The sequence below is a fragment of the Pezoporus flaviventris genome, unplaced genomic scaffold, assembly GCF_033815535.1.
Source record: "Pezoporus flaviventris isolate CSIRO_AGI_PZ_B2104156 unplaced genomic scaffold, CSIRO_AGI_Pfla_v1 ptg000026l, whole genome shotgun sequence".
Taxonomy (NCBI): Eukaryota; Metazoa; Chordata; class Aves; order Psittaciformes; family Psittacidae; genus Pezoporus; species Pezoporus flaviventris.
In genome coordinates this window covers 1,802,195-1,828,566 of record NW_026892574.1, presented here as the reverse complement: position 1 = coordinate 1,828,566, position 26,372 = coordinate 1,802,195, and the positions used below count along the sequence as shown (strand labels likewise).

The 26,372-nt window shown below is 44.5% G+C and overlaps 1 long non-coding RNA gene across 1 annotated transcript; it reads right to left on the bottom strand.

Annotated features, from left to right (window-relative positions):
* Positions 1 to 14,117: 14,117 nt before the first annotated feature.
* LOC133271926 (uncharacterized) lies at positions 14,118 to 24,356 on the bottom strand. The gene is made up of 3 exons (XR_009744294.1): positions 24,192 to 24,356; positions 17,648 to 17,715; positions 14,118 to 14,245 (listed from the first exon to the last, which is right to left on the bottom strand). It is a non-coding gene; the product is annotated as an uncharacterized LOC133271926 (long non-coding RNA).
* Positions 24,357 to 26,372: the final 2,016 nt, after the last annotated feature.

The following is a 26,372-nucleotide window of genomic DNA, read 5'->3' as shown; positions in this document are numbered from 1 at the left end:
TCTTCTAAAAGGAAAGATCTCTGCCACTGATGCCTCCTGGACAATCTGAATCTTGGAGTCAGGATATGACATTTCTTCAAACAGTGTCTCATTGCACTCCATATCTGTTCTCTGCATATAAATACAGTATGTATTTATATATTAACTGTACCTACACCTGAACATGAGGTGAAGACCTGTCAGAGTTGGTTCCATTTCTTGCTTTTTTGTACTTTGGGCTACCAGCTAATTTACAGATGCCTACAGATACTGATATCCATCTCACCACTTTCCTGATATTTGTAGCTTAAGAGTGAAGACATTGTCTAATTTAGGATGCCAACCTTGCAAATATGACAGCTCTGTGACTATACAGCCTCTCCAACCCAGCTGCCTTAGCAAACCTAGCCAGAGGTAACCTGATCTGCTGGCTAGTGAAGGGACCCTGACTGGAGATTAATTTAACAGGCTTAAGGAAGTGGTAAATCCAGATACCAAGAGAGAAGGATAGATTCCATTTCTGACACCAAAAGTATTTCATATGGGATCTCTGTGTCATGACAGACTCCTCCAAATGACTTTATTTCAACCAGCAGTAATAGCCACAAATGATACGCAATTTTAGATTAAAGCCAAGGTTTAGGTTTATAACCAGAACTGAAATGCCACTTATTTTCTAACTTCTGTTCACTTCAATTTTGCCTTACTCTCTCTCAACACTTATTAGCTGACCTTTTATATTCTTGAGTGAAATCCTCACAGTATTTGGGGGGGTTGAAGACTGTCCCATTTCCCTAGAAGCACATTCCCAGCAGGTCCAGATTCCTGCCTGGCAATTCCAGAGACACATAATATTAAACAAGCACACAGAGGAGCAAGGCTTTGCCACGGGTTACAAGAAAAGGACACTGAAACTGGGTAAGCCAAACTCTCAGCACTGCCAAAGGCTCTACAGGAAAAAACTACAGTAAATATTCACTGGCAGTTGAGGAAGAAAAATGGGCATTTTGCCCCTGGTCTGAGCAGAGGAGCAGAGGCAAGAATCACAGGTTAATTCTGCTCTGAACTTGGAAGTCACAGAAGCAAAAGGGACCATGGATCCCGTGTTAATCTTCTCCTTTACAGCTAAACCTCTGCGTGGCTGTAGCAGAAGGTATGTGCTTATTGACATCCAGGTCAGACATTTTAAGAGCTACTTGGAGGAGCAATGGTGGGAGGGAATTACATGAAAACAAGTTCCTAATTGCTGTTCTGTTTCTGGTTGAGGATCACACAGTGCTCCTAAGCTAATTAAAGATTTTAGCAAATGTACAGCCCTGTTGCAAGTGTCCCATAATTTCTAAAGCGGAATAAGTAATTTCCAGTGAATAACTCAGTTGCATTCTGCCTATGAAGCACATACAGATCACTGTGTCCTCAAATTACTCCTGGTCAATTAAACTTCACGAGTTCGACTTTACAAGCTGCGAATATCTGAAATCTGAGCTGCTGCTCAGGGGTGATATTGATTCTCTCTCGCCCTGGTTGAGTGCACACGCTTGTCTGTGAACACGCATTTAACAACTGAAAATCCATCTTCTACAAATACACGAGTGTAACTGAAATTTGTTTCCTTCATAAATTTTGGCTACTCAAATTCAATTACTGAAGTTAGGCCTTAATTTGATTTTATTTTTGTATTACACAAGCACCTAGAACCAAGTCCAGCCAAGCTAAGGTACTCTAGGTACTACTGAAGCAGTCTGGATCTTGCAAATAAATGTGCTAGAGCTGCATAAACATTTCAGAAATGGAAATACGTTTATACCCAAAAGAAGTTGAAGATTTTTAGTTGCATTTCTTCACATATTTTTATGGCTACTGAATAGTCACAGAAAGATTCTGCGTACCCCAGGAGACTAATATAAATTATAAGGCGACACAAACTCTTTCCACAAAAAGCATGTAACAGTGTTCAATAGTAATTCAAGCCTCTGCTGAAGATGTTTCAGCCCTCAGAAATGAGAAAATTCTTCATTACTTCAGGCAACCAATTAGGCATTTTAAATAGAAAACATGGGCTCAAACCCGAAGTGCAGCTGACCCAGCTGGGGGTTTGTGATATTCGGTGAGTACTTTGGTAGTGAAGCTACAGAAGTGAAAAGCAGGTTAACTAAGGAAAATAGGAAAACAACACACGTGGTGTCAGTGGTACCTGCCTGCACCAGGAGGAGATCTCATGAGCTTGTGGACAGCGGGTTGGACATACAGCATCTCGGGAAAGCACAGAGCTGGTACAAGTTCAGGTGAGCAGCTCAGCAGTGATTTATTGCCTGCAGAAACTAAGACACAGCTCTTGTCACATCTCTTGAACACACTACTTCAGTTGAAGACAGCAGGCTTGCAGTGTCCCTCCGGAAGGAGGGTCCCCCTCTGTGGACCACCACACTATTTCAGAGTACGGATGCAGCTGCAGCCAGGAGCCACAAGCACCCCAGAGTGCCAGGCTTTCACTCCTGTTTTACGAGGACTGTGGTGCTTTTCAGGCTGGAAATCTCTGCATTTGGAGCTAAATTCTGCAAATGGTGTTAGGTACAATGGGAATGTAAGGTCTACACCCCTGATTTTCTTTGTTATACCCTATACTTCCACTGCTCAGAGAGAAACCCTATTTAGATTTTTTCCATTTCCCATGCCACCAGACCCCAATTCTAAACCAATCCACTTCAGCTGGCCAACATGGTAAAAATTGCTCAATTTCAGCTTTAGTGAGTTTTGGCTAACCTTTCCTTCAACCTAAGCCTCCTAATTTTGAAACCTTTTCTCTAAACAAAAAACTTCAGTCTTTCTAAACCCCACCTCATTTATTCAGAATTAAGAGGGTTTGAGTTACTGAATGCAGCTGTTTCTGTCCTTCTTGGCTTTCTAGTGGCCTCAGAAATTTGCCACATGGAAAGGCTACTTAATGCAGACTGTTTATAAGCTCAAAAATAGGATCTTGAGACAGAAAGACACTGAGCTTTGGACAAATAAATTGAGTTGGGAGTGTGCAAATTGCTAATAGTGTAATTGTTTATCTAGATTCCTTCACTAAATGGTCAACGGAAGATGCAAACAGGTCTGGAGGTACCTTGGTTAAAAAGAGATCTCTTGAAGCAATAGGGTTTTTTGCTTGTCCAAGTGGCAGTTCGGTCATCATCCACTTGGTTTTGAGAACAGTGAAATTTAAGAGCAGTAAGACACAACCACCAGGAAGACAAAGCAAGAAGGAATCCCGGTGATGCACACAAGGTACGTGATATGGCTGTGCTAACCAAACTTAACCAGCCTTAAGCTATGGTTATCAAAACAGCTGACAAACTAGTAAACTCTTCCTATCCCACAGTCTGAAACACAGAGGCCAGTGTAAAAAGCTGTGAAAGAGAGAAACAAACAGAAACCAAGTAAACCCCCTGCACTATTTCTCTAATCCACCTGAGCTGGGAATAACCAGGGTCTGGCATCTGACACAACCAAGGTGCAGACACCGTGTGAGGTACAAACATCACAGCAATTTTAGTTACCCTGCTCTGAGACCACACAAATCCCAGGCACAAAAGTTCTTTCTGCTTTGTGTAGAAATGCATTTAGTTTGGCTTTCCTTCCCTTCTCCAGAACTTTCTTCTACAAGTTAAGGCTTGAAAGTAAAATTAAAAGATACAGTCGCTTGTTCCACATGTCGTGCAGGAGCTAACCCAGATGTGCTGCCTCCCACAATGTTTCCTTCCGCAATCCCTGACTTTAAGATTGTCACACAAGCAGCATTCAGCATCTGCACCCACTGATGTCACCAGACTTTTAAAGCACTGCCACGAGCAGACTTGTTGGCTTTCCCTTTGTATTTCGAGTTATAAACAGGATCAGGCAGGACTTTTAGGCAGGATGGTCTCAGTAATCTCAGTAATAAAAGAGAGCATAGAAAAACAGCTGGAAAGCACTTCCTGGGAGCAAACCTGGAGCCCTTCTGCTTCCCATTGGACCCTTGCTGCTCTTACTAAATTCAGGAGAATCTCAGGCTCTGGCATACTCTGAGCTCTTCCTTTACACTTCCAAGGAGGTAACATAGAGCATAAGTGTTACAGCCTTCTTGCGTTCTTTCAGAAGAAGACTTATACTTTATTTCTTATTTTCAGCTTACACCTTATTTCTTCCCAATGCCCATGTTCTTCAGCCTGCCAAAACACCTCTTGGCAGCATCTTTCAGTCAGATGTATATCACAGCTTCCCTGCCATGGCGTTTTGGCCTCATTTAGTGCCTAAGCCCCACAGAGCCCCTGCAGAAGGGGAATCCTGGTTCAGTTCTGATATGCTGCTCTCCTGCTTCCCAACATGCAGCTGCTGTCGGCTTGTCCTCATAAGAGCCCTGCAATTTCAGTTGCATCTGTTCTGATTAAATTCACCAGATAGGCAAAGCTCTTCTGCCCTTTGAAAGTTATTGCCTTCCAATAACCTAATAAAAGAACCATCTGGAAACCTTTAGAAGTTTAGATACGTCCTATTTGATTTTCTGTATGAAGGGATGAGGAACAGGACTGCAACAGTATGGGAACTGGAAGCAAAAATGTTGTTCAAACTCAGGAGCTGCAGATCCCTGCTATTAATGCTGTGTCTGAGCAGCGCCCCGCTACCTCTGTGATGAATGAGATTACTAGAAATTCTGTGAGCATTAGGACCTCTTACCTCTTTTTCTTCAAATTCCATGGGACATCACTGCTCACCACACCCTCATCTACACACAGAACTAAGCAGCTTCCTTACCATACAAAATCATCCACGTGTTTAATGCTACATCCTAACCTCTGAACATGGCCTCTGTGGTGATTAAGCAAAAGTTTATGGGACTGGCTGCTCCATTCTGAATGAGACACCAGCTCAGAAGTGCTCACTACGCTTGGTCTGGAAGACGGGGGGCTCCTGACAGCAAGCAGAGCTGCAAAGGAGAGTTCTGCAGAAAAACATTCTGGCACTGATTAAGAACTACATTAGGAAGCACTAGACTGAACAACTCAATGTGTGTGCACACACATCTGTGCTGCGAATCCAGGTTGAGGTTCACATAAAAGGTTTCACAGTTACTGGAAACTTGTCCTCACCTCTGCCCTTAGCTCCTGATATATATTTATTTGTTAATAGCTCTCAGCGAGGGGAGCTTTAGCAACAATTTGGGCCTTTTGTTTTTTAGCAGTTTCCCTAAATCCACTTGCTTTTCAGATTCACTTAGCCCTTGCTGTGTGCTCTGAAAGACCATAAAACCTTGCACAGGCTCCCCCAGATGTGGTCTCTGTGATGTTTTTCTCTGCTTTATCCTGATATTACAGATGCACAACTTCTAAATATTTCCACTGTTTGGTGTGGGAATTGTGAGATCAACCTCCCGACTACTTCGTTCTTACTCATTTATCTTTCAGTTTCCCACTTGAATGAGAAGCTTTTGCACATGCCAATGAAAAGAACCAAGACAGGAAAAGTAGTTCATCTTGAATTTAAAACAAATACTGTAGTACATTGTCTGCACTGGCCCTACTGTTCAAACACTGCCAGGTTTGCAAAGCTGTGCAGCAAGATGCTGTCCAGCTTCGCAAGCGAGTAGGAAAATGCTTTACTCAGAGATTCCCAGTTAACTTCACAGCTTGAAGGACTCTTCCCTCTTTAAGTACACCTGCAACCTTCTAATCTGCTCTGTAGCAGGCTGTGGTATTTGCAGTCATCACGAATAAAGTATTTCTGAGCTTTTTGCCTAATTCCTAAGCAGGTTGTTTTTTGCTATGTGAGCAACAAATAAGCAGATAATATATATTCTCTGCACATCACCAATAGAGCTTTGGAGAAAACCTGTGCATCAATAAGGCTGACAAGAACAGTGGTGTTGCTGTATTAATAGCTGAACTGTTCTAAAAGCGTAATAGAAATCCAGTTAAAACAAAGCATGATGTGGTATGCGCTAAGTAAAACTAATATGTGCCAGAGATTGAAACCACATCATATTTTAATATAAAAAGTTATTAACTTCTGGCACCTTCATTTTTAAATCCTGAGTTCGAAACCCCAATGGGATCAATTTTGAGGTGCAGAGCAACTGCCCGTAGTGAAATCACTTTAATGTGTCATAGGCTGGGAACTTAAGTCAACAGATATTTTGGAGGAGCTAATCAATAAAGCTATAGCAACCTTTAGACCAAGAAGAAATTATTTTAGCTGAGAGATCAACTTATATCTCTCTTCCCATGAGGAGTCAGCAATTTCGTCTAAATGCAACATGAAGAGATACATTCCCTGCAACTGAGGGAAAGCGCGTTGGGTTTTGTTACACTGGGCTAAGTCTAAGAGGAACTAATATCAAATTCACCAAATAAACTTTAGGCAGGGATTAATAAGGAAAGAGGAGATGTGGCAGATGGTGGTACTCATGAAGTAACGTGGTCCTGTTCACATTTTCTCCCACTGAAAGGAAGCATTCAACGATATAAAAAACCAAGAAGGCTCCTGGCAATGGATTTGGAAACTTCTTAGAATAATCTATTTTATAAAAGAGAGATGGAAGAATTATTTCCAAACTGGGATTTGACATTTACACTACCAAGAATATGTCTCTAGGAATACTAGGAGTTTGAAGAGACAAGAGCTGTTAATATTTCCACTTCAGTACACAGACTTGTCAACTGGGGGTAAAGAAATCTGTTCCTCCATGGCATGGCATCACACTCAATTAAACAAATTAGGGGAAGGATACAAGGGGAAAGAGAAAGGGGGAGGAGACAGAGAATGAATTACTCTTTTTTTTTTCCCTGAGTCCATCCGTCACTGGTTACAGTTAGCAACAGAAAATCAAACGAGTTGCACCAGTGGTCTGTTCAAACCTGACATCTCTGTATTTCTAGTTTAAATTAGAGTAGAATCAATGGAAGTTTTACAAAGACAAGTTGAAGGCAAAGCTTACAAGGCACAGTGTTCAATCTGCCTGCCAAGGCAAGGTTTAGCCTTACAGGAGTCATTAAGGTTAATGCAATCCATAGTGATGTGACAGTAAGATGCTCTATTTTCATTACACCAGAAAGAAGCCCTGATTCACTGTGGTTAGGGCTAATTGGCAGTTTCTAAATCACATGGTAGTAATTGTTTACAGTTGTAGAAAAGGAGTATATTGTTTTCACTGCTGGTTTATACATTTATCCAGTTAATCACTCACTTAATTCTCTTTGATAGGTGGAAATAAGAAATAATTGAATTCTAGTTATCTTTTGACATTTACTTTTCAGCTAAGAAACTGGTTTGCTGTTTGACCAGGAATTCAGGTCAGGGGAAGAGCTTAAACATGACTCCCCCTTCCTTCTGAGAGCAACCACCTAGACCTGCTCACCCAGGCCCTTGATTTAGTTCAGACAAATCAAAAACACGTTCATGGGTTCAGGAAGTTAGGAGATGCATTCAGAGTGCCACAAGTTTTCCTCCTAACCAAAGAAAAGTTCATACCCAGCCTGCTGCACATCTGACTCACATCTTCTACCTCCTCATCCTGGTCAGATACTTGCATGTAGCAGCCTCTTGTTTTGTGTGCTCTCACCATCCTTCGCTCTCCTTGGAAGAAGCCTGGTACTCCATTGCCATTGCTGAGCTCTAGAAGCCCCTGTACATACAGAAGAGTTACCTCATGGCAGCTCTGGGTGAGGACAGGGTGATGTGGGTCTTGGAGTAGGTAAGGGGTGAGTTGGGGAAATCACCACAGCAGAGGCAGCACCAAGATCCTGCATGGCTGAGGTACGGCATGAGAAGCCCCTGTGAAGAAGCCCAGTTCCCACACAGGGTATGGATCTGGGGTGATCAGCAACCTCAGGGGCTTCATCCAGTCATTCCTTGCCTTTGCAGCTCCAGGAGCATACCAAGGTAATGCAGCTCAAGTAGGTCTCTAAGCAAGCTTCAAACCCCAGCAGTTTAGAAACCATTCTCCTCAAACCACCCTTCTGCCAAGCTCACACAGGAGGTTTTGTGACATAGTTAGAGCAGCTTTCCGTACAGAGCAGAGAAATGCTTCCAAAATACTATGACATTCGGAAACTCTTCCCAGGCAGGCACATCCTAAGGCATTTAATAACCAACAGAGCTGGCTGTTTAAATGCCCTGCTCCATAGAGGTTTTCTAACCTGATCTGGAGATCCTTCTGACAGCACTTTCTTGATGAGAGATTGCCTCCTAAGGATGGTGTATTCCATGGGCTTCAACAGGTATACACAGCGCAGGCTTAACAAAGTTCATTTTCCACAGGGGAAGCGCAGGGGCATGCCTTTGCCTCCAGGACAAACGATGAGATGATTACAAAAATAAAAGAGAGAAAGCAAGTATCCATTTATATATTAACAGCCAACAACACCTAGGTGACAGGGAAATAAAACTGTGATAGTTTGGCAAGGCTGTGGTAGAGATGTGAACATCGCTAATACAGAAAGGAACCTTAAAATATTTATAGGAGTTATCTGCAGAGTCAAACATTTATTTAACTAGTATAAAATCAAATTCTCACATGAAATATAATAAATTCTGCATGAACGGAATGAAAAGCTAACATGTTATAAACTCCCTGAGTGAACCTGAATGCTTCCTGGTTTATAAAACTGACCACACTGATATCTGATGTGAGGACAAGCAAAAAGGGACAAGGACAAAAGGAGGCGATCCTGGCCCCCTACTCTGCTCTTGTGAGACCTCACCTGGAGCATTGTGTGTAGTTCTGGTGTCCTCAACATAAAAAGGACATGGAACTGTTGGAGCAAGTCCAGAGGAGGCCATGAGGATGATCAGGGGCTGGAGCACCTCCTGTATGAAGACAGGCTGAGGAAGTTGGGGCTGTTCAGCCTGGAGAAGAGAAGGCTGCATGGAGACCTCAGAGCAGCCTTCCAGTATCTGAAGGGGGCCTATAGGGATGCTGGGGAGGGACTCTTCATTAGGGACTGTAGTGACAGGACAAGGGGTAACGGGTTCAAACGTAAACAGGGGAAGTTTAGATTGGATATAAGGAGGAAATTCTTTCCTGTGAGGGTGGTGTGGCACTGGAATGGGTTGCCCAGGGAGGTTGTGAATGCTCCATCCCTGGCAGTGTTCAAGGCTGGGATGGACAGAGCCTTGGGTGAGATGGTTTAGTGTGAGGTGTCCCTGCCCATGGCAGGGGGGTTGGAACTTGATGATCTTAAGGTCCTTTCCAACCCTAACTATTCTGTGATTCTATGATTCTAAATTCTGACTCACCTTTGGTAGCGAGCAGTGCTGTGATGCTTTAGGATGGATAAGCCAGTGGTTGATCACGTCTCCTTTTGTAACCTTCAAAACCCCTTTTGTAACCTTCAAAATGAGTTCAGGAAGAAGCATCGGCCATTGAGGAAGGCACCATGTGATGCTACACCTGCTGAATCAGGTATTTCACCCTATAATAAATCCCATCTAGAGTCAGCTGTTTCTAAATTGAAAAACAAAGGAGTAAAATCAAGTGTGTACAGTCAGGTGTGTTAGGTACCACCTTATATGTCTAGGGTGCTATCTTAAGAAAACAATAAGCTGTCAACTACTGGAAGTTAAGAGATGAACTTGGTCACAGGGCCCAGGCACTAAATGAGAGAAGCTGACAGGGATGATTAGTGGGGGAAGGTACCAGTATCACAGGCTCAATTCTATAAAAATATGCCATCCCAGAGGGCTTTTCTGTAGCATTCATGATAGCAGTGAAGCAGTTAAGTGAACCAGTGCTGAAGGACAAAGTGAATTCTGCTCCTAAATCTATGAGTTGCGGTGTTGTTTGTTTGCACAGGAGGTTTCTGAAGCTACTGCTTTATGACTCCTGCAGTGCTTTTCTCCATTTGAGGCTGCGAAACCCTGTAATTCACTGCCTTTCCCTGTTCAGCAACTTCTCCTTGCTTAGAGCCAGTAATGGGGTTTGCCAGGAAAATTCAACAGCGTTAAGGGACACAATTTCTTCTTCCAAACACAGGCCTTTTCAGAGAATCTGTTTTAAAGCAGTAATGGAGATGGTAGTGGGTCCAAAGCATTTCAGGACCCCCCAAAATCAACATTTTGTGGCCACATTCCCACAGCTGCAGGGTGTCACACTGTACCTGTCCCTTACCAAGGCTGTCCTTTAACACTGGGCTGTTTGTCTGTTGGTTTAGGACTCCCGAATCAATCTCTCAGAAGGCTGTGACATATGAAACCTTAAAAAAAACAAAAACCCACTCAGTTTCAGCACCTAGGACTGACAAGAACTTTCTTCTGACTATGGTTCATATGCAAGTCTCTTACTTGATTCGCTCAGCAAAGAACACGGTGACAAATGAGTCTTCCACCACATCACGTCTCCCAGCCTAATCATTCAGGACTCCCAAAAGCTTAAGGCATCCGCCACTGAAAGATATAAGAAAACCAGTTCTTTAGCAGCCAAGAGGCCCAGCAGATCTCCCACCCTTCACTGCCTGAACTTGCAGAACTCGTTCTGGTCTAACATGAAGATTTTTCCATGGACAAGCTGTCAGCTCCCTTCTCACACATGTTGGGCTTCAGCTGAGGGCACTGCTGGTGCCTTTATCCAGCAGTGTTTAAGTACCAAGCTGGTCACAGTCTACAAAACCATGAGAGAACGGACTGTTCCCTGGAAGTGCTACCCCAGACACACATTTGGTGGATTGATTCTGCTGTTAGCACATTGAAAGAAATGGGAAAACTTCTTCCCTTAGCATCTCCCCTTCACTTGCCTGAAGGAAAAGAGGGATTCCCATGGTGTCATACACAATTCAGGCTATGCAAGAGTGGACATCGAAGCAGACAGGGTGCAGTAGTTGATCTGTACATCCTCTCTTGGCCGTACAGCACCTTCCACCATTCTTTCTTTTGACATCTTCAGCCTGTGAGTGTCTTGAGTGTGTGCAGTTACTTACTAAGATGCCAGAGCCATTACGTTAGTACTACAGAAAACAAAATAATTCACACAATGGTTCATGAAAAAGGCACTGAACAGATATTTCCAGACCCCATGGCATAGCCTGCACTGAAAATTATGTCAGACTCTTGGTTTAACTTTCAAGTTTAACCTCTCTAGGAGGTTTGCCTGCTTGTGCAATAGCATTCTCCTGAGATTACTAAGTCTTGTGCTATTATGCTGTCCTGAGTAGACAATACTGAAAGATATCTGATACTGTCAGGTTGGTTATTTTCTATAAAGTTTTATTGTTATGTAAAGGAAGCATTTGTTTTCCTTCCCTAAGACTTTTCCCTTCCTGCTCCAGTTTGGTTAATTGAATGTTACCAATTTCATTGGTATCTGGCTTTAGAATGCCAACAAAATATCTGACATCTGTCAGCAAAACTCTGACTGTTCTCACAAAGCACTGTTTCTGTGAGATATTGTCAGTGACACATTCCCTGCCTTGCTGAGCTTCCAGGTAAAACCTACATATTTACAGAAGCTTTTGGGGTCTTTGGTATTGTAGCACGCTAAAATACAGCCATCTGGCAGTAATTAGACCTGTCAATAATTACTGGGAGCTGAATGAACTGGGAAGATGTAAACAGAGGCTTGTAAATGCCTCCTCTATTTGTCACAGCAAAGTAACATGTAGGTCTATTGGCTGAGACCAGCAGTGCTCCCCTGCCAAGAATGAGCTGGTTAACTCGGCTGGATGCTGAGCTGGCACACAGGGGCTGCTCCCAGGGCTGCCTCTGCAGTGCCCAGGACCTTCAGCCTTCCAACTGGAATCACGGTGATACTATAACCATCAAAAATAGAAGGCTGGTAAGGATGCTCTGCCACACTGAGGAGTTGCTGCTATAGCTTCACAGGAGGACTCCCCAGCACGATGGATCCTCAAGGGAGCGGTTACACGAGCTGTAACACAGCTGTTTGTAGATACCAGAGCTATATAACTGCCTGCACATGGGTGGGAATCAGGGCATGGGAGTCTCTGTACAGCTGCGAGGAGCCTCCTCCTGGGAGGCTGGAGGAGGTGATGATGGGTAGAGAGGCTGTGTATGGCTGCACTGCTTCCAGAGGCTGAGGTGCTCTGCTGTTCATCTAAAGCTCAGATGGACAAAGCCTGACAGCTCTGGATATTGAGGGTATGTCTTGAGTCAGAGCCAGACAATGGAAAATAGAAAACCAGAATTCAGACTCTCTTCATGTGTCCTCCCACCATGGAGAGGGAAGAGCCCAGCAAGGACAACTTGAATGTCCAAATTTCGGGCGAAGGAGTGAAAACAAGGGTGCGAATTGTGATTTATTGAAGTCTGAAACACAGCTTTGAGCTGCACTCAAAGCTTAAGTTTGAAAACTGAAGCCCTCTGCACCTTTAGGGGGGTGATTCTGATAGTGGTTAAACAAACCTGCTGGCAAAGCAAATAGCTGCAGATTTTCATATCATTTTGCCAGCTACCCGGTGGTTTATTGGAGCAATCCAGCCCTCACATACAAACAAGTGAGAAGCAGTTCAGCCTTTGCACAGTTCATCATATTCTCTCCCCACGACTTTTATCTCTCGGGCCTGAGATTTGTTAACCTCGTGTTGCTCAACACACACATGAAACCTGCAGTTGCTGCTCCAGCTAAGCTGAGCATTTCAGCAGCTCATCCTCCTCCCAAACCGTGTGAGACTTCCCAAGCCTGAGCAATTTTCAAAGCTCATCTTGGGTGCAGCTAAACACAATGTGTCACATTTTCATTCTGACACCCCCCGATGCCTGGCCCTGATACAGATGAAATGGCTTTTCTGAGTCAAGTTTCACCCCGAGTTTTTGCAGGTGGAGACCCAAGTGTATTTTTACACATTGGAAACTAAGTAAGTAACAGTCTTAAGGGTGAGTCTGCGGGGTTTTACACAGCTCCACCGTGCCTCGATGTTTAAGGCTTTCACTGTCATTATTCAAAGAAACTTGGGCTGCAAATTCCAGTTAATCCAGTACAAATGCAGAGTATATTCATGGACCATCACTCACCCTTATAAGCAAAATACAGGGTGCAGGGACTCCTATAACCTTGGATAAAAAATTGTGTACAAAATGCTGCAGCAAAGAGCATCTGCCAGTGAAGAGGCCTCGCTAGCAACATCCATGATCTGATCTGTCTCTTCTACACACCAGCAATCTGAGCTGGGCAACGCAAGCACTGTCTACTCATGAGAAAGAGCAAAGCTCCTTCTGGTGTGTGAGCCCCTTTGATAAAACCTTTTTAATTCAGCCCTCTAGGAAGCGAGTACCTCCAAGACTATTCGCTTATACGGCTTTGTCAGCAACACTCTCAGCGTGGTCATGGGAATTTCAGCAATCGATCAATAAGATAGGAGTTGGACTTGCTTATCTTTGAAAAAGAAGGAACTCAAAACCAAATCATACTGTATTCAACTAAATAGAGGTATTTGTGTGAGGTCTCATGTAATACCACGAGCAACAACAAATGGGCAGAGAAATACAAGAGGTAAGAATTTTTACAGTTTCTTAGGTAGTTCTAATGTACCGATGCTTTTGTTTGCAACTTCTTCAACAGGCTGAGGGAAAAAGGAATAAACCATTGACAGCTCAGACATCAGTGTTAGTACTGTTTGGCTGATGGAGTTTGCAAGGATGTATCACGCATGGTCTATACACCTCTGTGTCCATGTGAGGAAAGGCTTTCAGGCTTTCTCAAAGCACAGCCACAAAACAGAGTAAACAATGACCCAACCACTTTTAAAGAGAAAGATGCATACACTGATAATAATCAGATAATACGTGTGATGATGACTCCTATTAGACTTCAAATCAAAGATAATTCCTTTTATCCTTGTGTCATGTTGGCCTTTCTTTAAGACCCTTTCTCCCCAGAACACACGGTGTCCATATAAGCTAAATACTTCCCTGCCCCTGTGTCACTTTCCCCTTTCAAAATGCAGCACACTGATCAATAATGGGCCATCCAGCCCTCTATCCATGGAAAGAGCTTTACAGTAACTTTAAAGCTAAAATACAAGTTTGGGAAAAACCTAGAGTGCTCACAAAATTCTGTGAAAAATACTTCCATCTATTTACTGCCGCCTCTTGAAGAGGTCAGCCAAACCTGAAGATGCACATTACTGGAGATCCCTCTCAGCCTGGACAGCAGCAACCACGCACCTGGAAAGCTCATCTTCCTGAATGGGAAGTCTCACGTCAAGTTTTGCTTGGCTTCACTGATGAGCTCCATCCCCAGCACTTCATGCAGGTCGCACTACTGATGCTTCTTGTTTTGCTCCTGTTTCAAAGTTCACTGAGATTATTAAACCAAGAAAATAATGAAGAGAAAGTATATGCGAATACTTGCATTCATATATACATTTATATGTTTGTACAAGAGGAGTTTCCTGCATGAATTGAAAACCTCCTTGTAAACAGACACTGAATATTATAATAGAGAAATGCTTCAAAGGAAGGCTTACAGGGATGGGCTCAGTAGAAATTTATATTCAGTACCTAAAAGATGTTATTTTTCAGGAGGTGATGAAAAACAAATGCAAAATCCTTCAAATAAAACATTTAAACCACTCCTCATTGGAAAACCTTCACTAATACCATTGAGCCTAATTATTGTTAAATCCTAGCACTTTAATTTTGATCCTTCCTATCTAACTGATAAGTACAGCCTGCAGATTAATACCCACCACAGATACAAGAGCACCACGTTGGTCTGCAGGTAGCTAACACTCCATATGTGCTTTTTTCTCTCCTTTGCAGCCCTACCCGCTTTGAACGTGGTTTTTGTTACTGCTCTGTTTTGCAGCAAAGCATTGGCGTACGCTTGCTCTCCGAGCACGGCGTGGCCTCGCTGATTATATTAAACCCCTTACAAAGTGTTTGGTTCATTTGGTCTATCCATTTTTGCTGCCCAACAAAAGAGCCAAAATGAATGAATCAATTTTTAAAACAAATAGGACTTGACAGCAGGGACACAGATTTGTGTGAATGGCAAAAGGTGCCTAATTAAGAGCTCTAGAGATGACAAGGCTTTCATTTCTCTAATGAAAGGAGCTTTGTGAGCTTCCAAGTGGTACCCAGCTCCAGCAGAATGGATCTCTTCTCCAGGGAGAAAAAGACAATTTTTCATGCTTCCACTTAGTTACTGTTACCTATTTCACCTTCTGTGTGAAACTTGGGTCAAAGCTTGAAGGTGGCCATTGGTTTCCAAGCGGAGCAGATACCCAGAAGGGATGTTTTCCATTTCCAGGCAGCACAAAGTGACCATTTCTAAAACCAGACCTGCTCACCACGTTCCCTAACAGCCTGCCTGAACCACCTGGCATTTGCTCTCTACTTAGAGCCCAGTCCTTTCCTGTGTGTTCCAGTCATGATGGCAACACCGTGGGTGGATACAAACCTGATTAGCTAAGCACAGTGGTCTTGCAATAGTCTTCCTTAATAAAAATATACAGAACAGAAAGGGTTAATAAGTAGGATTGCATCGACTATTGCACTGCTATTAGGAAACCAGCTAGGAGGTGGCTCTAACCAACAAGCAACAAAGCTCGCTCTGAACACTGCTGCTCATTTGAAGTTCCCCAAGGGGAAAAGGCAGGGTGTTTCCACATTTGATCACTCCTTGTACAATGAATCTGGGCTTGTTTAATCCTTACCCACAGTGCACTACACGCATCTGCTTTAGAAGTACACTTGAGTATTTTAGGGGGTGCTAAAACAGAAGAGCGAGCCCTTAAAGCAGCACATTTATTTGGGTTTCTTTTGGGTTGGGGTTTTTTGTTTAAATGTAGAAACAGACCTTCATGTAAACTGGTTTGGCCTCCAGTTGCAGTGCTGTGCAGCAGCAGCCACTGTGTTTGTGTGGGGCTTAGGGGCAGGCACCAGGAAGAAGCCAAGCTGCTGAGTTTCCATCACCTTTGCAGTACTTTTAAACGCTTTTTGGAAACTCTAATAATACCAGCATCCAAACTGAGCCCCTGGTTTGCAGACAGAATTTAGCTGTGCTGTTCCATGAGCAGCATAACCCTGGGGGCAATCTTATTTACAGCCCCTGGATGAGGCTGGAGTGCTTCTTAGCCCAAAAGAGCACTTTGAAGTGCCTTCCTCAAGTTACTCATAGTCTTCTGACTGAGGCTGTTATTTAAGCCTCCATCACTCCTGATGATACTCTGTCTTCTTAATTCTTTTGCTTTAAAATGATATTATTCCAAAATAGCAAGGCCCCTTTATGTCCTGTATGCTCCTTGGCATGCACCAGTGCAGTGCATCTGGCATTGTTTTCTCCAGGAACAGCGATGCAGGGACCCACAGCAAAACCCTTAGAGTGGCTGCAGCCAAGCTAGATCAGATGTGGCTGAGGAAACTAGGAACAGAGTTAAAAATACTTTTATTCCTCCGAAGGGCCATGATTTAATGATAATCTGGGACAGGTTACAGCTATTTAGCACCATCTGCGTGGAATAAATCCTTGTGAAAGTGCATCCCAAAGTGCCTGTTTTCCACCACAGCACCGAGCAGCTGGCCAGCCTCAGGCAGAAGATAAATGGGACAGAGCCCGATGCAGAATATTTACATGGTGTGGACATATTTGTGTGGACACATTAGTCCATGCAGGTTAGCAGCAATGGGCGTTTTGTCCATTGTAGCCAACAGGAAAGGAGGCTCACACCTGACACCACCTCCTATACCTCTATAGGCACTAGGGAATCTGGACCGGTAGGCACAGACATCATGTTTGTACTTTAAGTCTGCCCTTATTCGTGACGTAAGAGAAGTATCTCAGTTGTGCCTAACCTTGAGAAGCAAAGAATACAAGCAAGTGGGAGAAAAAAATCATGTCTCCCATATGTAGTCACCAGATCTGCTGAGGCTGCAGAACCCAGCACAGAGCTTACTGAGAGGGTACAAATGAAATCTCCATGAGAGTCTGTGCACAAGGGTGGATGCTCTACATGTAAATAGGAGCAAAATGGCAACTTCTCAGACAAAGATGCTTTCATCTCAGAGTTCAGGACATAGAAACCAGAGCATCGCTTGGCACTCACTTACTTATAAAATATTAGAGTAATGAAGTTAAACAAAGCATCTTGGTTTTCCTGCCAAACCAAAGGGAAAGTCATTTTAACTAAGCTGGCTTAAATGAAACATGAGGAGCTGCTGCCAGCAATCTAATTCAGGACTCTGCATTTTCTTTTAGTTCATAACCTTTTGAGTGCACCCATTCACTCAGGCTAACTTTCCGGTGAGTGGGACTGTTAATTTCACTAGCAGCCTTTAAAGCTCAGTTGGCAAAGTTTATATTTCATCCCATTTTCACCAAGATAAAACCCTCCAGATGGGTGAAAATCTTATAAAATGGAAGAGGACAGGCAGATTTGCTTTCTCAACTACACGTATACACACACCCCCCTCACTGGTAGCAAAAAATAAAGGCCTATGATTCCATTCTGCATATGTAAGTTTGACCTTATAATGACAAATCAACTAGATATTCTCCCCATAATTCATAAGGATTGACATTTGCTGTTTTGAGAGCTCAAATAAGAGCATCCATTTTGCCTGAGGATAAATGTAGTACAGAACTGAATTTGTAAAATACAGCCTGACAACTGATGTTCAAAACCATCCAAAAAATGGATGGTTTTGAAGTTCTCAGTAAATATGTACACAGAAATTTATTAGGGAGAAATACACCAACCTGACTCTGCAGTCCAGGAATATGTCTCTTATAGATATTACCATCGAGTCTTGGTTCTGAAATGAAGTCTGCAAAATAAAAACTATAGCCAGATCATAGAATCAGAATAGTCAGGGTTGGAAAGGACCTTCAGATCATCCAGTTCCAACCCCCCTGCCATGGGCAGGGACACCTCACACTAAACCATCTCACCCAAGGCTCTGTCCAACCTGGTCTTGAGCACTGCCAGGGATGGAGCATTCACAGCGTCCCTGGGCAACCCATTCCAGTGCCTCACCACCCTCACAGGAAAGAATTTCCTCCTTAGATCCAATCCAAAACATTTTCATCTCTGCATGTAAATACTCATACTTGAGTGATTTGGAAATTTCTAAAAGCCTCCGAAGTTAAAAAGTTGGCAATCACATCAAATAATATTGCATGAACTCTTCATGCTGTGCTCAGAGCACCAAAAACTGATTGAATTTTAAATACATCTTGAAACATTTCAAAGAAGATTGGGCGTTCAAAATGACAACTTCAACCAGTTTGATTATACTGGAAAGTATTCCACTTGAGAGCAAGTGAAGCAACGGTCGGTTGGGAAGAATGGAGAGCAGCCTCAACTTGCTCCTCTCAGGTTTCGTTACAGCTGTGAATCTCCACTGGTGCTCTCTGGGCGGCTTGATGAGACCTGCCAGCTTTTCAAAGGTAACGTTGGTTACTGTGGGGTTTCACACAGAACAGACATTTTTGCATGCTTTGCCAAAGAAGCGAGGCACGTTTCCCTCCTGATGACTGAACTCACCATTTCTCAGGCTGATTTAAAATGAAATCCCCACGTTCTGTTTTGATTTTTTCAGGAGCATGTCCAAAGGTTGCAAACCAACACCAGGTTTTAAACTACACACATCAGTTGGACCTTTGCTCCTATAATTCTTGTATATCCTACCATCACAGCGACCTCCTCTAAGGAAGTTTATGGAACATCCCATTCTGATTTTGCTGAAGTTACAGCATACATGAAACCAATGGCATCTAAGGGAGGAAGGAAAGTGGGCTGAATTGGAGTAGGACAGCTAATATGACATATGCAAGTGCCATGTGGAAGCTGGCACCAAAATAATTTGAATCCGTTTGGCTATTTTCATATGTGTTTGTGTGGGCTGTTTCACGAGGGAGGGATGGTGCAAGCAGACGTGGCTCAGCTGAATTATAATCCTTGGGAACATGCAAGTACTTTGCACACAGGTTCACCAAACCAACCGACATAACTCATTCATTCCGATTTACAGGGCTAGAATGGCTCAGCACGCCCGAGTGAGGCTGGGGACCATAAGCCAGGTCTGACCAAGAGTCCAACCCATCAGGAACCGTGGTGACAAAGAAAGGTCCAAAGCGAAGCCAAGAAGTCAAACTACAGCTTGGAGTGATTGTGAGCAGAGCTGGACACAGCCCAGTGATCCCTGGGGACCAGGCATGTCTGAGGTAGAGCTGGGTCACCAGTCAGGGTCAATCAGCAGGGATCTGTGACTGGGCAGGGCCACAGCTGAGATGGGCTGGGACCAGTCTTCCTATGATGTAGCTCAGGGGGGACTTCGGGCGATGCTGATAACATCATTAATGCCTATCAGAGCCCTCTACTCCTGACAGGGGACTGCCTCGGCTGCAGAGAGCATTGCAACACACAGGCACCTTGTGAGCAAGTCTCCTCCATGGGGTAGCCTCAAAGAAAGCCCATCTTGTCCTCTATCAAGTCAACTGCTCTTCACAGTTATTCAAAAGGCTCAGAAACTTTTAAATCTGGAAAGAAGGAGCTTTAAACAAAGGCAGAGAAATCCCCTAGCTCACAGGTCATATAGGCAGGGACCAGGTGGTGCTCCCCAGGAAATCCAGAAGGGCCAAAAGGAAAAATAAAAATAATGAGTGTAAAAAGAAACTATTTGGCTTCTTTAAATACCACCGGGTGTTCAGAAATCATGTAGATGAGGCCCTTAGTGACATGGTTTAGTGGTGGACTTGGCAGTGCTGGGAACAGTTGGACTTGATCTTAAAGGTCTTTTCCAACCGAGCCGATTCTGTGGTTCAGGCTCAGCAGGAGTCTTGCACCAACATTAGCAGAGGAAAGGCACAGAACTTACCTTTATCTTAAGCAGGTTGCTTCTTCCTTGCGTCTTCCCCTATACAAGCATTCAGTGATTTAAGAGCACGAAAAGCGCTCAAAAGGAAGAGTTACCGTTATCCACCTCTGCCTGAAATTGAAGACTATGGCCTTGTCTCCAAGGGCGGTATTTTCTTTGGTTTTCTATCCACACCCATTTAAACAATCAGCTTCCCAAACAGTATTTCACAGAGTTGCAGCCCCCAGTAACGCTGCAATAAAAGGAATGACTTTCAGAGGTTTGGCGGAGTTTCGTTTTCTTCCTGGCTCGCTCACGGAGCAAGAGCGGACGGTGCTCACACATCCACAGGAGCCACTTCCTCAGGGACTGTCCCAGCTCTCTGGCTCCCGCAGCTGGCAGCGCCGGCTGAGCCTGCCCGTCTGCTCTTATTCCTGATGGACAACGCTCCCTCTTTGTTTCTTTTCAGAGTGAAAAAAAAGGTGTAAAATCCTAAGTTTGGGAATAGATAGTTTCACAAATTATTCAGGAGCTGTGCAGTATGCATAGGGCGCTGTAAGGGTAAAAAAAAGGGTAGCTTATACTAGCCCATTTACCTTGTACATGCATTTAATCCATACACAGCCTTGTATATGGGCCATTGAGAGTCTAGGTTCTTGTGTGAGGCTTTCTGCAGGCTGCAGCAGGGGGATGTGCTGTAACACTCGCAGGTTGCTGTAAGTGCAACCTGGTTTGGGTTCTTTCCTTCCCAGGGCTGAGCCAGCGACGTTCTTGACAGCACCACCCCACTGCACCACTTCAGGCCTTTCAGTTTGGCTCCAAGCCCCCAATGCGGCTGCATCCCTGCGTAGCAAACACCTTCCAAATAGCTTGCATCAATCAGAGGGAAGCAGCAGAGCTTCCTGCAGCTATTTCTGAGCAATTACTCATCTTTCCAGACCTTCCTTTAGGCTAGGTGCGGACTGTGGCAGTTGGAGCACATTACACAGCCTTGCATGCAGATGTAGCAATTAGGCATCCACAGGGCCTGAGCGTCAAGAGCCACCAGCCACACGGCTCAGGAGGGCTGCAGCATGAAATTGTTTTCCATCTGTACGTTATGCTGAGCCTTATTTCAGCATTCAGATGGAGAAACTTTTCTTAAAATGGACCATAAAAATGGTTTTTCTTTTGCTGGTCCTTTCCAAGAGTCCTTTACCAAGCACAGGCACACACACAGAGCGTTGCAGGTCACCAAGAGCAGCAGTTGGAATTTCCCCTTGAATCATAGAATCACAGAATAGTTAGGGCTGGAAAGGACCTTAAGATCATCCAGTTCCAATCCCCCTGCCATGGGCAGGGACACCTCACACTAAACCATCTCACCCAAGGCCTCGTCCGACCTGGTCTTGAACACTGCCAGGGATGGAGCATTCACAACCTCCCTGGGCAACCCATTCCAGTGCCTCACCACCCTCACAGGAAAGAATTTCCTCCTTAGATCCAATCTAAACTTCCCCTGTTTAAGTTTGAACCCGTTACCCCTTGTCCTGTCACTACAGTCCCTAATGAAGAGTCCCTCCCCAGCATCCCTATTGAAAGCACAAAAGCAGTGACTGAGGAAGTAGCTAATCATGACAGCAAACGGAACACACTGTTAGGTGAAACAAGTCTCTAAAGCAGTATTTCATGGAGCATAGCGCCCATTTACTCCCTGCACTTCTGCCCTGCTGGGTCAGGACATAAACCTTCCTTCAGCTCTACCTAAAACATGGAAACTTTCTTGAAACCCAAAGCCCCAAGTCAAAGGCTTTTTCCTTTTCCCAGGAACTGTAATTTCTTGTGAAAAGCAGAAAGCTCCCACTAAAGTTTTGATTTCCATAAGAACTCCCTTTCTCAGTGGGAAGAGCAGGTTCAAGCTGAATTTAAGCCACACTTTTCCCTTGGCAGTGATCTGATATGCTATAAACCCACATTACTCGGGCTATTTTTCTGTCAACAGGAAAGATGAAAAAATGTTCTTCCTGGACATAGCCATCTATTTCTGGGTAGAATTACCACTAGCACAGACCCTTCTGGAGTGCTCATCTGTTTAAAGGATGTGCAGGGCTGCCCAATACTAACACACCCTAATCTGTTCAGCACAGTCCAATTTCTGAAATCTGAGAAAGCAATCAATTTTATGGTAAAATATAGGAGTGTAAAAATCTGAGATTATGACATTTCATGCCTGCTCACGCTCCATTACTGGGAGACTGGAACAGTGAAAGCAAAAATCCTTCTTTGCTGATCACCAGTCCTACAATAAGGTGCGACATCTACCTACACAAATCCAGCAGCACCACTTTCCAAATGCACCCTAAGAACAAAGTAAATAATGTATTTTTCTGTTTTCTGTGCTAACTTTGCCTTCCAGGAACATGCAAAAGAATAAAGTGAGCAGAAAGCACCCAAATGTAAAACCCTGGTTACACTGGCTTGGCAGTCCAAAGAGGATCTAAAGGAATAATTTAATGTGCTGATCTAGTTATGAACCTTTGAACGTTGACAATGACTAGCAAACCTCATTGAAAACTGGTTGTTCTTTGAGAATAAAACCAACCCAAGGCACAGGGCAATCTAGTAACTGCGAGCTCTGGAACTCCTTCCTCTGCCAGTGTGAATGCCAGCAGCTTTATTCAGCTCTGGGAATGGCTTCAGGAAACAGGCACATGGCTCCACTTTGTCTCTACAGCAGCATCTATAAGCACTAGAAGTGTTTTGTTTGTAGGGTGGGAGCACATTTCTGTATCAATAAAGCAATCCTCAGCTACAAAGTTGGTGACTTGAAACTGCAAAGGGTGGGGAGAAAGGAAGGGGAGGGTTGTCCCACGGAGCAGCACTGTGTGAGGCTCAAAGAGCCAGGGGCTACCTGAGGATAACACATTCACTAATGACAATTCACAGTCCTTAGTAGCAAGAGCTAGTAAAAATTATTCACCCCCTATTAACAGTGTATTTATACGTACACATATACACACACCTCTTAAACCCATTGCTTTTGGCTTCACAACACAAACACACATGCTGGTAATTTAATGAAGCATCAGTCCCGGGAGACTGTTGGGCTGTTAGTGCCCAGGACCAGCAGAGCTGCCACCCAGTACTGGGTGGTGTCATCCCATTGTTCCTCTCACGCATTATACAGACAGGAAACCCTCTGGAAAACTGCCTTTCATTCAGCTTTACGTTTGCTCAGCTCCTTCTGCAGCAGGATATTGCCCCCAGCCCAACCTCCTGCATGGGTTGGGCACGCAAATACGAGCTAGCACAGAGCTGTTAGCAGTGCTCACCAGAATCCCTGTTTCTATTGTGGGAAGAATTACAGACTACCTTTTGTACAGCAGTTAATCTAAGCATGCAATTCTGAATAACCTGATTTTTTATTTAATAAACTAGCATTCCTCCTGCCACTGATTCCCTCATCTCCAATATAATGTAAATAACACTTTATACATTTCATTTTTATGGTCTCTCTGACTGTATCTTACGCTTTTCCTTCAACAACAAAACTCACTCATAAATAATAATACGTTTTCCCCGTAAAAGGAGGACATTTAGATTCTTTTTTCCTCCACTTTTTCAAATACCTTTACATTGCCTAGCAATTACCCGTTCAACTGGACTCCTGCTGTAACAGTGTTATTATTTTATTTCCTTGCACCTCTAAGGCTTGGAGGGAAAGAAACCCAGTGCAATGTATGGAACACCTATGAAACCAATTCTGCCAGTAAGGACAAGAGACCTGTGCACAGAAATCACACCAACACAGCCTTATTGCCGGGCAATGCTGCATGCACAGAGCAGCACAACTTTCAGAAACGAGTTTCCTGGCACTTCCCATAGAGAAACTGTCTCCTGTCCATGGGCCATTGTTGCGAACAGTTATGGATTTCAGGCCATTCCGAGCAGATCAGGCCTGGAATAACTCTCTATCCCCAGTGTTCGTGCACGCCATTTATCAGTACAGTGACTGAAAGCGTTCCCAGACACAGATGTCACACAGAGGAAACCCCAGGGAAATGTAGGGTGTCAGCTTCAGCTCATTGACTTCTAGGTTAGAAAGCATAAAATTAACACAAAACTAAAAAGCACTGTGCTGTTTGTCCCCACCCCAGTGATCTTCTTTAAAATACCCGAACAGGCATTCTTCAGTTTTAAGTAATCACAGATTTTCATGCTGATGTACATAATGTTTTAAGGAAGTCTTGTATCAGAGCATGATAATAAATAAATTGTGCTGAAAGTTCCTCTGATCACTGCATGGAAACACTTGCATGGACAAAAAGACATACTTAAAGCCAAAGCTTCACTGCTGTAGGCAGGACTGAACAAGACTGTAAGGGCACACAGCTAACACGTACCAAAATTACATGGAAGACACCATGATGCCCAGCCTCCCAGGCAAGATCGAGAGTGGCATTGACCTGGCAGTGGGACACTTAGTGACCTTAAAAAGCACTGCTGAGTCCTCGTGAGCCTCAAGGGGAGCCGGGTCCTATCCAACAGCTGGAGCCTCAACAGCATGTGCCAAAGCCTCAATAATAAAGAGTTTTCTTCCATCTCTTGCTGCAGCACCTCTCCGGCATAACAGAGCTGGGGGGGGGGAAGAATAAAAAGAGAAAGAAAAACAATGCTATTAATGTAGCTATAGAGACATTTATAAACCCAGCTCAGGAATGGAAGCTTCTTTGGAGCCTGTTGTCTCCTGCAGTACTGCCAAGAGGGGGGAATCGGAAAGGCCTGATCGTATTTGCTCTTCCACAGAGCAGCCCCTTTCTCCCGCGGGCTGAGCGTCTTTCAAGGAAACCAAACATTTCCCACCAGCAATAACGAAGCTCCTGCCTACTCGGAAGGGAGCCAGAGGAAAAGGCTTTGCAAGCACGCGATGGGCAGCCTGCGCTCCCGCACGGAGCCCGCACCCCGCGCTCTTTGTAGCCCCGGAGCCGCAGGAGCGGAGCCCGGGGTGCAGCCGAGCCGCGGACAGCGCTGCAGCTTGGGGTGCAGCCGAGGCAGGAGGCTGAGCTCGGAGCCGGAGGAGCGTGTGCGGGCTCAGCGGGGAGCCTCCGCCCCAGCCCCGGCCTTTATTCGCTGCCCTGGAGAATTTTCTGCCTAATTAACAGAATGGGTGGGGGGTTTCTTTGTCTTCCAGACCACCGGGTCGCAGACCAAAAGAGCTTCCTTTGCTTCTCCCCCTGACTTGATTCTGTGATCACTGCAACCGTCAGGAAAGCACTGGGCACGTTCTAGTCACCCTCAAAGCTGTATTTATTCACCTGCAATTCCAGATTATGCGTGTAAAGAAACCTACACCGGCTCTTAATGCCCTGCAACCTGCCAAGGAGGGCTCTGCAGTTTGCGCCGCAGGAGGGATTCAGCCCTGTGTCACCAAACAGGCACCCGCGCAGCAGGTCTGCAAGCCAGCAGTGGCGTGGGGAGTGCTGGGTGCTGGCATTTCCTCCTGGGGAAAGGCACAGCTAGGAGGAGGAGGGAAGAAAAGCAGCGTGGGGCACTGACACACGTCAGAGGAAAGACACGCCAAGGGCAGCAGCTTCTTGTAAAAGGGGCTGCAGCTGCTTTTATCTGATGGACCAAAGGGAAGACGCAATGGAAGGTCACTATGGAAAGACAAGATGGAAGGTCACCACTTGGCTGGGAAAACCGGGCGGTGCTTTAGGTGCAGGAAGCTGCCATGTGCAGGAGGACGGCTCAATCTCCGCAGCTCTTTCAGGAGTGTCTGCGCAGAGAAGCACAACCAGCTGTCCGCCCATCCTGCTTCTGGCTGTGTTGCTGCTGCTCCTTCACGGACCACACGCACCCGTAAATATTGAACAAGGCAAAAGGACCGAGGGGTTTAAAGTGCTCCGACAGCAGCTGTGCTGGATAAAAAGGCATGGAAGATGTTCTCACTCAGATCAGCGTAAATCAGAAGTACCCCCACTGACAAAGCGGCAGCGAAGTCTGCCTGGGTGAAGAAGGCTGGAATCGAGCTGACAACAATTAGGACTCTTTTACTATCTTTCTCCTCCACTCCAGTTGTTTACCTCTGCCTCCCCCTGCTTGCTCGCTGCTTTTGACATGTCAACTAGAACGTATTTGCTCACAGTCTCTTGAATCCTTTCTTCCAGAGCCTTCTTGAAATGTTCAGATTTCAGACAGTCATGGGGTTTTGCCTTTAGATTTCAAGCTCCTCAGGGCAGAGACAATGTCAAATCAGCATGAAGCACTGTGCATACTAATGAGGCTATACAAACAGTAACTGTACATATAGTTAACGCAACTTTCCCAATGCACATCCTTTAAGCATTTTGTAACCCCAAACCGCCAAGAATCAAGGGCAGAAAGAGCGGGGATATCCTGCTACTTCTGTTAGATTTTACAGCTAACAAAGTAATTCTTCTGGTGTGCCAAAGCATATTCAACTCAAGCAGGGCCATACACTGTGCTCTGTAATCAAGAGATCTTTCTTCCCTTCTGCCATGCTTCTTAAATCACTGCCTTCAGTCACTCACAATGTGCCGCGCCCTGGAAAGAATTAATAAGACTCCATAAGAAGGCTGTATTATTACAGCTCCTGGCAGTGGCCCTCCCTACAATCAGCTCAGTAC